The sequence below is a fragment of the Stegostoma tigrinum genome, chromosome 11, assembly GCF_030684315.1.
Source record: "Stegostoma tigrinum isolate sSteTig4 chromosome 11, sSteTig4.hap1, whole genome shotgun sequence".
In the NCBI taxonomy this organism is placed as follows: domain Eukaryota; kingdom Metazoa; phylum Chordata; class Chondrichthyes; order Orectolobiformes; family Stegostomatidae; genus Stegostoma; species Stegostoma tigrinum.
Window position 1 is genome coordinate 466,807 of NC_081364.1, and position 13,579 is coordinate 480,385.

A 13,579-nucleotide genomic window follows, 5' to 3' on the forward strand; every position below is an offset into this window, starting at 1 on the left:
GTGGGCCTGTGGAATTCATTGCTGCAGAGTGCAGTGGAGGCTGGGACGTTAGATGCCTTCAAGGCAGAGATCGACAAATTCTTGATCTCACAAGGAATCAAGGGCTACGGGGAGAGTGCAGGGAAGTGGAATTGAAATGCCCATCAGCCATGATTTAAATGGTAGAGTGGACTCGATGGGCTGAATGGCCTTACTTCCACTCCTATGGTCTTATGAAGGGCAAATCATGTTTGACCAATTTGCTGGAGTTCTTCGAAGATGTAACAAGTAAAGTAGATAATGGAGATCCTGTAGATATATCTGGGCTTTCAGAAAGCTTTTGACAAGGTACCCCACAAAAGGTTTATTCACAAAGTTGGGTCACAGGGGATTGGGGATAATCCATTAGCTTGGATAGGTGGCTGGTTGATGGACAGAAGACAGAGAGTCAGGATGATTTTTTTTTCTGGATGACTAGCAGTAACTAATGGAGTGCCACAGAGTTCAGTCCTTGGAGCCCAGCTATTTACAATCTACATTAATGACTTGGATACAGGGATAGAAGGCTCTTTAGCCAAATTTGCTGGTAACACAAACATTGGTGGATCTGTAAATAGCAAAGAGGGAATAAGAACTTTATAATTGGATATCGGTAAGTTAGGAGAGTGGGCCAAAATGTGGCAGATGGAGTTTAATATGGATAAGTGTGAGATCATATATTTTAGTTGGAAAAATGGAAAGGCAACCTATTATCTAAATGGGGACAGACTTCAAGGTGCTCCAGTGCAGAGGCATCTGGGTGTCCTTGCTCATGAGTCACAGAAAACTAGCATGCAATTACAGTAGATATTAAAGAAAATGGAAGTATTGTTGCAACTGAACAAGGCATTGGTGAGACGACACCTGGAGTATTGTGCTCAGTTTTGGTCCCCTTATTTGAGGAAAAAATAGTAGCATTGGAGGAAGTTATGGGGAGATTTACTAGATTGATCCCAGAGATGAGGTGTTTGTCATATGAAGAGAGATTGAACAGTTTAGGCCCATACTGTCTAGAATTTAGAAGAATGAAGGGAGATAAAATTGAGATATTCAAGATGATATAAGGTTTAGATAAAATAGACGTGGAGCGAATGCTCCCTCTTGTGGGGCATTCTAGGACGAGGGGTCATGAGGGTAGTAAATTTAAAGCCGAGTTGAGGAAAAACTATTTCTCCCATTGGGTTGTGAATCAGTGGAATTTGCTATCCCAAAGTGCGGTGGATATTGGGACAGTGAGTAAATTTAAGGAGGCTTAGGCAGATTTTTAATTGGTAATGGGTTGAAGGGTTATGGGGAGAAGGCAGGAAAATGGGGGTGAGGAGCATAAAAGCCTTTATTAATTGGCGCAGCAGACTTTGATGGGCCAAATGGCCAAATTCTGCCCCTTTGTTTTATGAATTTATGAACTTCTTCACTGCCCATCTACCTGTGACTCCACTTTCAGAGAAGTGTGCACCTGAACTCCAAAGTCCTTCTGTTGTACTATATTCCTTAATGCCCTACCATTCACCATGAAACTCCTAACTTGAGTTGACTTTCCAAAAAAGCAACACTTCACATTTATCTATATTAAATTCCATTTGCTAGTTAAATCCTCCCTGCCAGTGACTATGCAGAATGCTAGTCCAGTTGACCTGCGGACAGACCCCAGAATCTCAATCCCAACTGTGGACCCCCTTCTTCGTGAGCAGCAGCTACAACATGAACTGCTGATGCTGAAACAGCAGCAACAAATCCAGAAACAGCTATTATTTGCTGAGTTCCAGAAACAGCATGAACACCTGACAAGGCAGCATGAGGTTCAGATTCAGGAACACCTAAAGGTACTCCCCATGATCTCAGTTTAGTTTGTGCTGTATTCTGAAATTCACATCTCACAACACTTGATGTTAAACTGCAGATTTATCTGTAACACTGAATATTATGTATTACAATTGGATGTTATACACAGGATTAACATATAAAGCACAGACAGAGCAACTCTATTATATTCCTGTTCTCATTTGTGACTCGTCTAACGTATGAAATTATTTGGACTCAGACGGGTCTGGCATTAGCACAAACTGGTAAATGAATGCTTATTGATAAACTATTTACCTAATTAATGCCTTTGCCTTTATCTTGCTTATTCTTGGAATAATTTATTTCATAATTTCTCATCTCGCTACTTATGCCAAATTACTATTTTTTCTCATTATTGGCTGTTCAAAATCACATTCTAAAATTTCTTGAATTTAGTTTGCTTCACAAATTTAAGTCTATAATTCACAGTAACAGAGAAAGTTAATTCTGCATTAAAATTATTATTGCATTCTTAAATGTGTAAAACCTTTGAAAACCTTAAATGTGTGAAACCTTTGAAGAGCAGGTGTGCATGCTGGAATGGATAGAGATAGAGGAAGCTGATGTGCTGAAAATTTTGTCAGACATTAAGATTGACAAGTCGCCAGGCCCGGACCAGATTTGTCCTCGGCTGCTTTGGGAAGCGAGAAATGCAATTGCTTCGCCACTTGCGAAGATCTTTGCATCCTCGCTCTCCACTGGAGTCGTACCTGAGGACTGGAGAGAGGCAAATGTAATTCCTCTCTTCAAGAAAGGAAATAGGGAAATCCCCGGCAATTATAGACCAGTAAGTCTCACGTCTGTCGTCTGCCGTCTGCAAGGTGTTAGAAAGGATTCTGAGGGATAAGATTTATGACCATCTGGAAGAGCATGGCTTGATCAAATACAGTCAACACGGCTTTGTGAGGGGTAGGTCATGCCTTACAAACCTTATCGAGTTATTTGAGGATGTGACTAGAAAAGTTGATGAGGGTCGAGCTGTGGATGTGGTGTATATGGACTTCAGTAAGGCATTTGATAAGGTTCCCCATGGTAGGCTCATTCAGAAGGTGAGGAGGAATGGGATACAGGGGAACTTAGCTGCTTGGATACAGCATTGGCTGGCCAACAGAAGACAGCGAGTGGTAGTAGAAGGAAAATATTCTGCCTGGAAGTCAGTGGTGAGTGGTGTTCCACAGGGCTCTGTCCTTGGGCCTCTACTGTTTGTAATTTTTATTAATGACTTGGATGAGGGGATTGAAGGATGGGTCAGCAAGTTTGCAGACGACACAAAGGTCGGAGGTGTCGTTGACAGTGTAGAGGGCTGTTGTAGGCTGCAGCGGGACATTGACAGGATGCAGAGATGGGCTGAGAGGTGGCAGATGGAGTTCAACCTGGATAAATGCGAGGTGATGCATTTTGGAAGGTCGAATTTGAAAGCTGAGTACAGGATTAAGGATAGGATTCTTGGCAGCGTGGAGGAACAGAGGGATCTTGGTGTGCAGATACATAGATCCCTTAAAATGGCCACCCAAGTGGACAGGGTTGTTAAGAAATCATATGGTGTTTTGGCTTTCATTAACAGGGGGATTGAGTTTAAGAGTCGTGAGATCTTGTTGCAGCTCTATAAAACTTTGGTTAGACCGCACTTGGAATACTGCGTCCAGTTCTGGGCGCCCTATTATAGGAAAGATGTGGATGCTTTGGAGAGGGTTCAGAGGAGGTTTACCAGGATGCTGCCTGGACTGGAGGGCTTATCTTATGAAGAGAGGTTGACTGAGCTCGGTCTCTTTTCATTGGAGAAAAGGAGGAGGAGAGGGGACCTAATTGAGGTATACAAGATAATGAGAGGCATAGATAGAGTTGATAGCCAGAGACTACTTCCCAGGGCAGAAATGGCTAGCACGAGGGGTCATAGTTTTAAGCTGGTTGGTGGAAAGTATAGAGGGGATGTCAGAGGCAGGTTCTTTACGCAGAGAGTTGTGAGAGCATGGAATGCGTTGCCAGCAGCAGTTGTGGAAGCAAGGTCATTGGGGTCATTTAAGAGACTGCTGGACATGTATATGGTCACAGAAATTTGAGGGTGCATACATGAGGATCAATGGTCGGCACAACATTGTGGGCTGAAGGGCCTGTTCTGTGCTGTACTGTTCTATGTTCTATGTTCTATGTTCTATGCAATTTCTTAGCCCACTTCCCCAGGTGATCAAGATCCTGCTGCAATTTCTGATAACCTTCTTCATAGTCCATGATACCGTCTATTTTAGTGTCATCTGCAAACTTACTAATCATGCCTTATACATTCTCATCCAATTCACTGATATAGATAACAAACAGCAATAGGCCCAGCACTGACCCCTAAGACACACCACTAGTCACAGGTCTCCATTTCGACAAGCATCCTTTCACTATTACCCTCTGCTTCCTACTATCAAGCCAACTGTGTAACGAATTTGCCAGCAGCAGTTGTGGAAGCAAGGTCATTGGGGTCATTTAAGAGACTGCTGGACATGCATATGGTCACAGAAATTTGAGGGTGCATACATGAGGATCAATGGTCGGCACAACATCGTGGGCTGAAGGGCCTGTTCTGTGCTGTACTGTTCTATGTTCTATTCCATGCAATCTAATCATCCATAACAGCCTGCCATATCGAACCTCATCAGAGGCCTTAGTGAAATCCATGTAGGTTGCATCTACTACCCTTCCCTCATCAACCTTCCTGGTTATTTCATCAAAGAACTGTAACAAATTTGTGAGGCATGATCTCCCACACACAAAGCCATGCTGACTACTCGTAGTCAAACCCCATCTTTCCAAATACATGTGTATCATGTCCCTTAAAATCTTCTCAAGTAACTTACCTACCACAGATGTTAGATTTACTGGTCTATAATTCCCAGACTTTTCTCTGCAGCCCTTCTTGAAGAACAGTGCAACATCTGCTACCCTCCAGTCTTCCAGGGCCTCACCTGTGGCTAATGATGAGACAAATATATCAGTCAGGGCCCCTGCAATTTCTATTCTAGCCTCCGGCAGAGTTCTTGGATATATTTGGTCAGGACCAGGAAATTTATCCCCCTTCAAACGTTCCAATGGCTCCAACACCTTCTCTACTTTGATATGGATTATCCCCAAGATATCACCACTAACTTCCCCAAGCTCCCAAGTCTTCATGTCTTTCTCTGCGGTAAACACAGGAAAAATATTCATTGAGGACCTCACCCATCTTCTGTGCTTCTGCACATACATCTCCATTTTGGTCCTTGAGGGGTCCTGTTCTCTCTCTAGTTATTCTTTTTCCTTCAATATACTTAAAGAATCTCTTTGGATTCACCCTAATCTTCTCAGTCAAAACTATTTTGTACCCCCTTTCGCGCTCCTGATTTCTTTCTTCAGTAAACTCCTGTATCCCCTACAACAAAGTGTGAAGCTGGATGAACACAGCAGACTTTCGGAGAGGAGAGTATCGGTGGGGAGGAAGGGAGGGGATAGGTCAGTCCAGGGAAGACGGACAGATCAAGGAGGCGGGATGAGGTTATTAGGTAGGAAACGGAGGTGTGGCTTGAGGTGGGAGGAAGGGATAGGTGAGAAGAAGAACAGGTTAGGGAGGCGGGGACAGGCTGGGCTGGTTTTGGGGTGCAGTGGGGGGAGGGGAGATTTTGAAGCTTGTGAAGTCCACATTGATACCATTGGGCTGCAGGGTTCCCAAGCGGAATATGAGTTGCTGTTCCTGCAACCTTTGGATGGCATCATTGTGGCACTGCAGGAGGCCCATGATGGACATGTCATCTCAGGAATGGGAGGGGGAGTTAAAATGGTTCGCGACTGGGAGGTGCAGTTGTTTATTGCGAACCGAGTGGAGGTGTTCTGCAAAGCGGTCCCCAAGCCTCCGCTTGGTTTCCCCAATGTAGAGGAAGCCACGCCGGGTACAGTGGATACAGTATACCACATTGGCAGATGTGCAGGTGAACATCTGCTTAATGTGGAAAGTCATCTTGGGGCCTGGGATGGGGGTGAGGGAGGAGGTGTGGGGACAAGTGTAGCACTTCCTGCGCTTGCAGGGGAAGGTGCCGGGTGTGGTGGGGTTGGAGGGGAGTGTGAAACGGACAAGGGAGTCACGGAGAATGTGGTCTCTCCAGAACACCCTTGTCTGCCCTCCTCTCCACCTATCTTCTATTCTCTCCATCTTCGGTCCGCCTCCCCCTCTCTCCCTATTTATTTCAGAAGCCTCTCCCCATCCCCCTCTCTGATGAAAGGTCTAGGCCTGAAACGTCAGCTTTTGTGCTCCTGAGATGCTGCTTGGCCTGATATGTTCATCCAGCTACACACTTTGTTGTCTTGGATTCTCCAGCATTTGCAGTTCCCATTATTCCTGTATCCCCTATATGCCTCCAGGGATCCCCTTGATCCCAGCCGCCTGTTCCTGAACCATGCTTCCTTTTGTTCTGATCAAAGCCTCAATATCTCTTATTATCCAGGTGCCCTAATCAGGCCCTTTACGCTCACACAAACATAGAGACCTTGAACTCTAGCTATCACATTTTTAAAGGCCTCCCATTTGCCTGAGTTCCCTTTTAAAATTAATAGAACTATGGCCACTGGCCCCAAAGTGCTCCCCAACTGTCACTTCAGTCACTAGGCCTGCCCTATTTCCAAAGAGTAGGTTGAGTTTTGCCCCTTCCCAAGTAGGACCCTCTGTATACTGTTTGAGGAAATTTTCTTGAACACATTTAACAAATTCCACTCCGTCCAGGCCCTTCACACTATGGCAGTCCCAGTCAATGTTAGGAAAATTAAAATCATGACGACTCTATTGCCCCTGCATATTTGTTCCTCTAATTGCTGTTGACTATTTGGGGGCCTATAGTGCAACCCAGTAACAAAATCATCCCCTTCTTATTTCTTATCTCCACCCACAAAGCCTCACTGGGTGATGCCTCAGTTGTTTCATCTCTGAATACTGTTGTGATATCCCCCTTAATCAAAAATACAACTTTCCCCTCCCCTCTTACCTCCACCTCTGTCCCACCTAAAGCACCTACAGCCTAGCACATTAAGCTTCCAGTCCTGTCCCTCCATTAGCCATATTTCTGTAATGGCTATAATATTGCAGCCCCACGTACTGATCCACACCCCGAGTTCATCGGCCTTACCTGTCAGCCCTTTTGTATTGAAATAGATGTAATTTAGACCATAAGACATAGGAGTGGAAGTAAGGCCATTCAGCCCATCAAGTTCACTCTGCCATTTAAATCATGGCTGATGGACACTTCAACTCCACTTCCCTGCACTCTCCCCATAGCGCTTGACTCCTTGTGAGATCAAGAATTTGTCGATCTCTGCCGTGAAGGCATCTAACGTCCCGGCCTCGGCTGCACTCTGCAGCAATGAATTCCACAAGCCCACCACTCTCTCTGGCTGAAGAAATGTCGTCTCATTTCAGTTTTAAATTTACCCCCTCCAATTTTAAGGCTGTGCCCACGGGTCCTAGTCTCCCCGCCTAATGGAAACAACTTCCCAGCATCCACCCCTTCTAGGCCACACATTATCTTGTAAGTTTCTATTAGATCTCCACATTCTCCCACTATCTGTGTCAGTTTCCTCCAGGTGCTCCGGTTTCCTCCCACAGTCCAAAGATGTTCAGGCTAGGTGGATTGGCTATGCTAAATTGCCCATAGTGTTCAGGGGTGTGTGGGTTATAGGGGGGATGGGCCTGGGTAGGATGTTTCAAGGGGCGGTGTGGACTTGTTGGGCCAAAGGTCCTGCTTTCACACTGTAGGGAATCTAATCTAATCTAATCTCCCCTCAACCTTCTAAACTCTAATGAGTACAATCCCAGGATCCTCAGCCGTTCATCATACATTAAACAGACCATTCCAGGGATCATCCATGTAAATCTCCGCTGGACACGCTCCAGAGCTAGTATGTCCTTCTTGAGGTGCAGGCCCAAAATTGGACACAGTATTCTAAATGGGGCCTAACTAGAGCTTTATAAAGCCTCAGAAGCACATCACTGCTTTTACATTTACTCTCTTGAGATAAATGACAACATTACATTTGCTTTCTTAATCACGGACTCTACCTGCAAGTTAACCTTTAGAGAATCCTGGACCAACACTCCCAGATCCCTTTGTGCTTCTGCTTTATGAATTTTCTCACCATTTAGAAAATAGTCCATACCTGTATTCTTTTATCCAAAGTGCAAAGCCTCACATTGAATTTCATCAGCCATTTCCTGGAACACTCTCCTAAACTGTCTACATCTTTCTGCAGTCTCCCCACCTCCTCAGTATTACCTGCCTGTCCACCTATCTTCGTATCATCAGCAAACTTCGCCAGAATGCCCCTAGTCCCTTCATCCAGATCATTAATATATAAAGTGAACAGCTGCAGCCCCAACACTGAACCCTGTGGGACACCGCTCGTCACTGGTTGCCATTCTGAAAAAGAGCCTTTTATCCCAACTCTCTGTCTTCTGTCAGACAGCCAATACTCAATCCAAGCCAGTAGCTCACCTCGAACACCATGGACCCTCACCTTACTCAGCAGCCTCCTGTGAGGCACCATATCAAAGGCCTTTTGGAAGTATAGATAATTAACATCTACTGAGTTTCCCTGGTCTAACATACTTGTTACCTCTTCAAAGAATTCTGACAGGTTTGTCAGGCACGACCTCCCCTTACTAAATCCAGCTGACTTGTTCTAATCTGATCCTGCACTTCCAGGAATTTAGAAATCTCGTCCTTAACGATGGATTCAAGAATTTTACTGAAAACCGAGGTTAGGCTAATCAGCCTATAATTTTCCATCTTTTGCCTTGATCCTTTCTTAAACAAGGAGGTTACAACAGCAATTTTCCAATCAACTGGGACTTTCCTAGACTCCAGTGACTTTTGAAAGATCACAACCAAAGCCTCCGCTATTCCCTCAGCCACCTCCCTCAGAACTCTAGGATGTAGCCCATCGGGGCCAATTTAATCCAACAGGCATTCCTCGCTCCCTGTCGTATTCTGAGCTGTCTCTTCAACTTGCTATTTCTGATTACTGCATCTCCTTCCAGCTTCACATTTGCCTCCCAGCTGTTGAGGATCCCATACACCTGCCAATCTAGGTTAAACCCTCCCTTGTAGCACTAGCAAATCTGCCGTCATAATATTGGTCCCCTCCAGTTCAGGTCTCTCTTGAGCAGGTCACTTCTGCCCCAGAAAATATCCCAATGATCCAGCAATCTGAATCCCTGCCCCCTGCACCAATTCTTTACCTACGCATTCATCTGCCATATCCTCCTGCTCTTTCCCACCCTAGCAAGTGGCACTTACATCCCGGAAATTACTATGGTCGAGGTCCTGGATTTTAACTTTTCTCCTGGCTCTCTATAATCACTCTGCAGGACCTCATCCCTATTTCTACCCATGTCAGTTGTGCCAATGTGCGCAATGAATTCTGCCTGCTCGCTCTTCCCCCTTGAGAACATTTTGCAGCCGCTCCAAGACATTCTGGGCCCTAGCACCCCGGAAGCAACACACCATTCTGGATTCCCGTCTGAAACCACAGAATCTCCTGTCTATCCTTCTAACTATCGAGTTTCCTATCACTAAGGTCCTGTTTACCTTTGCTCTTTCCCGCTGTGCCCCTGAGCCAGTCATAGCTCATTGACCTGGCTACTGCTGCTTTCCCTTGAATGGTCATTCCCCAAACAATATCCAAAAAAGTATACTTGCTCTGAAGGGGAGTGACCACAGGGGACTCCTGCACTCTCTGCCTACTCACTTTGCCTTTCCTGGTGGTCACCCAGCTACTGTCTCCTGCACCTTAGGCGTGACCACCTCACTAAAGCTTCCAGAAGATTTGTCAAGCGTGATTTCCCCTTAGTGAATCCATGCTGACTGGGACCAATTCTGTCACTGCTTTCCAAATGCTAAGTTATTACGTCCTTGATTTCCCCACTACCAATGTCAGGCTGACCGGCCTATAATTCCCCATTTTCTTTCCTCCTTCTTTTTTAAAGAGTGGCATTACATTAGCTATCCTCCAGTCTATTTGAACTCTTCCAGAGTCTGCAGCATGCTGGAAAGTGATCACTAATGTATCTGTTATTTCCAGGTCTACTTCCTTAAGTTCTCTGGAATGCAGAGCATTAGACCCTGGGGACATATTGGGTTTTAATCCTATCAATTTCCCCAATACTACTTCCTGACTAATAAAGATTGCGTTCGGTTCCTCCTCCATGCTTGACCCTCTGTCCCCTAGCATTTCCTAAAGATTACTTGTGTCCTCCATAGTGAAGACAGATCCAAAGTTTTTGTTCGACTGATCTGCCATTACTTTGTTGTCCATTATGAATTCACCTAATTCTGACTGCACGGACATTTGTCCTCACCAGTCTTTTTCTCCTCATATATCTACTGAAGCTCTCCTCATAAAATAGCCCCTTCATACCTGGGATGAACCTGATGAAATTTCTCTGGATTGCCACCAGTGACAGTGCCTTTCCAACTGGAGATTAATTCTGTCCCTCAGAATTTTTTCTAATAGCTTCCCGAGGTTAGACCGATTGGGGTCATGACCCGAAACATCAGCTTTCCTGCTCTTCTGATGCTGCCTGGCCTGCTGTGTTCATCCAGCTCCACACTGTGTTCTCCCAGACTTCAGCATCTGCAATTCTTGCTATCTCTTGGCCTATAGTTTCCTGGTTTGTCCCTAAATCCTTATTGAATAACAATACTACAATAGCAGTCCTTCATTTTTCTGGCACTCCTCTTCTGGCCAGACAGTTATATATATTTTAAATCGTTTAGTTTATAGTTTAGATTTTGGATCTGGTGGGATGTGTGTTTTGATCTTTGGGTACAAAAGCGTTTAAGAACTAACTTGTCAGGCTTTCTGAAGCTTTGTTTTTAAAAAGCAGCACAGGTCAGCTATTTCCTGGAATGTTGATGGGAATTTATTTGCATTGAGAATTTTTTCCAAGCACATAGAACATCAAAGACTGTTTCCAGTTAGAAAGATCAGGATTTGCTATTTGCCAAGTGGAAAAACCCATAGCTTGGAGATACTTTAGGTTTCAGTTTGCACAAGGCGGCTTCACACTGGATATGTAATCTGTTTTATTTCTCCTGAAGAAAGAAGATAAGTAAGAACAGTTAAGAAAAAGTTGAAAGTTCCTGAAGAGGTTATTTGAAGCTGAGGAAGTCAAAGCTTGGTTACGAGACTAATCAAGAAGATGATGCCAAACTCTCAAGACCGACAAATTGAAAGGAACAGTTAAGTCAAACCTATGGATGTGATGCAGAACAGTGTTTTCTCTGATTATTGAGTACTATAAAGGGAAGTTGTTTGGAGTAGCTGGGATATTGTATTTTTAATTGAAGTCTTTAAAATTGTGTTTTTTAAATTCATTCATGGATGTAGGTATTTCTTGTTAGGCCAGAAGTTATTGCACATCCCTCATGTGCAGGAGGTAGTTAACAGCTAACACACATTGTTGTGGGTCTGGAGTCACACATAGTACAAATCAGGTAAGGACGGTAGATTTCCTTCCCTAAAGGGTATTAGTGAACCAGGTGGATTCTGACAACAATAGATAATTAATAGATTAATTACATGGTTGCCATTATTCCAGCTTTTTGTTCCTGCTTTTTATTGGATTCAAATTTCACTACCTGCCATGATGGGAATTAAAACCCATGTCCCCAGAACACGTGCCTGGTGTTTGGATTACAGAGGGGCAATGGCCTCCTCTGCATTATCTGATTCAGTTAGAGAGAAAAAGGATGATTGAGAAAGAGGAATTTAAAAATAAAAAATAGAACAGAAAAATCCTTAATGCAATAACCACATAAACTGCTGACTGAGCTTTGTGGTAAAATACTTCCTCCAGTAAAATTTTAATGTAGAAGCAGAACAGAGAGCTTTGCATATTTGATTAAAGATATATGATGGAACTAATTGAGACTCAGGTGCATCTCAGACCTGCATGGAGTCTGCTGATCAGATCCAAAGATTTACCAACAGTCTCAATTCGCCAAGAATGAAAGGTCAGGGGAAATCAACTGGAAACTGCTCCTGGTCAACTTCCCATTAGAAAGATCGAGTAGGGTCAAATTGTGAAGCCACTCCCCCACCCAGTGATAGATAGGTGAAAATACCATAGGATTACTTAGATAAATGGCACATAAAGAGGGAATACAGACTAAGTAGTCCACGTTTATGTTCCACTTTCGCCTCTTTGTACGTTGCCACTAAATATATCGTTGTAACCCTGTATTCCTTTCTCCTTCATTGTCTAGTTTCCCCTTAAATACACTGACACTCATTCCCTCACACTTTGTGCCACAAACTTCCACATTCTCATTGCTCTCTGGCCTAGGGCACTTCTCCCCAATAGATTTCTTGATGACTGTCTTACACTAATGGCCTATTGTTCTGCATTGCAATGGGCCTAGAATCATACCTAGTCCAGAATGGGTAAGGATTACAGCTCTCATTAGTGACCAGATGGGTTTTTAATAATTGACAGTTGATACATGGTCATTATTGGACTTTTAGCTCCAGATAGGATGTGAACCCAGGTCCACAGTGAAACAGCTCCACAGAGACCGGTATCCCATCACCAAGCCACCCTTTCTGGATACGTAAAGAGTCCTTGTCACTGATCCAGCTCCCGCAGAGCCAGCTCTCAGTGTGAACAGAACCTCTGACACTTCTGTTCATATCTGTCAGACAGGGCTCCCTGATTGGACCAGTTTAACACCCCTAGTCAGGGGGTATTCTATGAGTCCACTTGCTGACCTTGTTACAGTCATGATTTCTCTGCCCCTGTAAGTTTGGGGCATTGGCCTGTTCTTTTTCTTGTAGCTTCTTCTGGGGTGTTTTTGCATTGGATCCAGTTCCTCCAACTTAGCCTCAGATACAAGTGACGTGTACCAGACCATAGCCCAGCTTCTTGTGCTTGGAGCATCTTGAAAGAATTACAGCTTCTTCGTCAGGTGGTAAAGGGATTGAAGCTGCAACATCCGCTGTGTCCATCTCAGAGTCCACGGTTTCTTCATTGCCAAATGGAGGCGTTCCGACATCCCCCATGGGCTCCAACAGCCTTTCTGGCTGTTCTGAGGGGCTAGGTATGTTTTGCTCCTGCCCTATTTGCAAGCTTGCTGTTTTCATGCGGTCTACACGTTTGTTGAGGACTGCCTCACCAAGTTGAACTTTATACATCACGGCACCTGACCTCACTTTGACCAAGGCTCTTACCCATGCAGGGCTATTCCCACAGTTTTGGAACCAAACTTTGTCCTTTGAAGTAAATGTGTTTCTCATTTAGAGGAGTCTTGTGTCTGGCAGTGGCATTCCTGATGCCATTTCACCCTCTCCTGCAAATCCAGTAAAATCAGATATAAGGTGAATCAGTGTGGAGATTCCTGCCACCCCCCCCACCCCAGCAAATCTGCTGGAGCTATCCCTGCAGTTGCATGGGGGGCAGGGGGTGAGGTGGATGGTCCTATAATTAAATAGGAACTAGACAGTCTGGTATCGAGTGAAGCTGTAGGCTGTTTGGACTGCTCTTTCCGCTAGACCATTGGATGGTAGATGGTACGGAGCTGTCCTTATATGCTGACTGCCATTCGAATTTAGGAAATACTCAAATTCCCTGCTGGTAAGTGATGGCTTACTTACACTTCTAGGAGCCTGGGTATTGGAAAAGATGTTTGCAGTGTTTTTAATTTTAATCATCATCCCC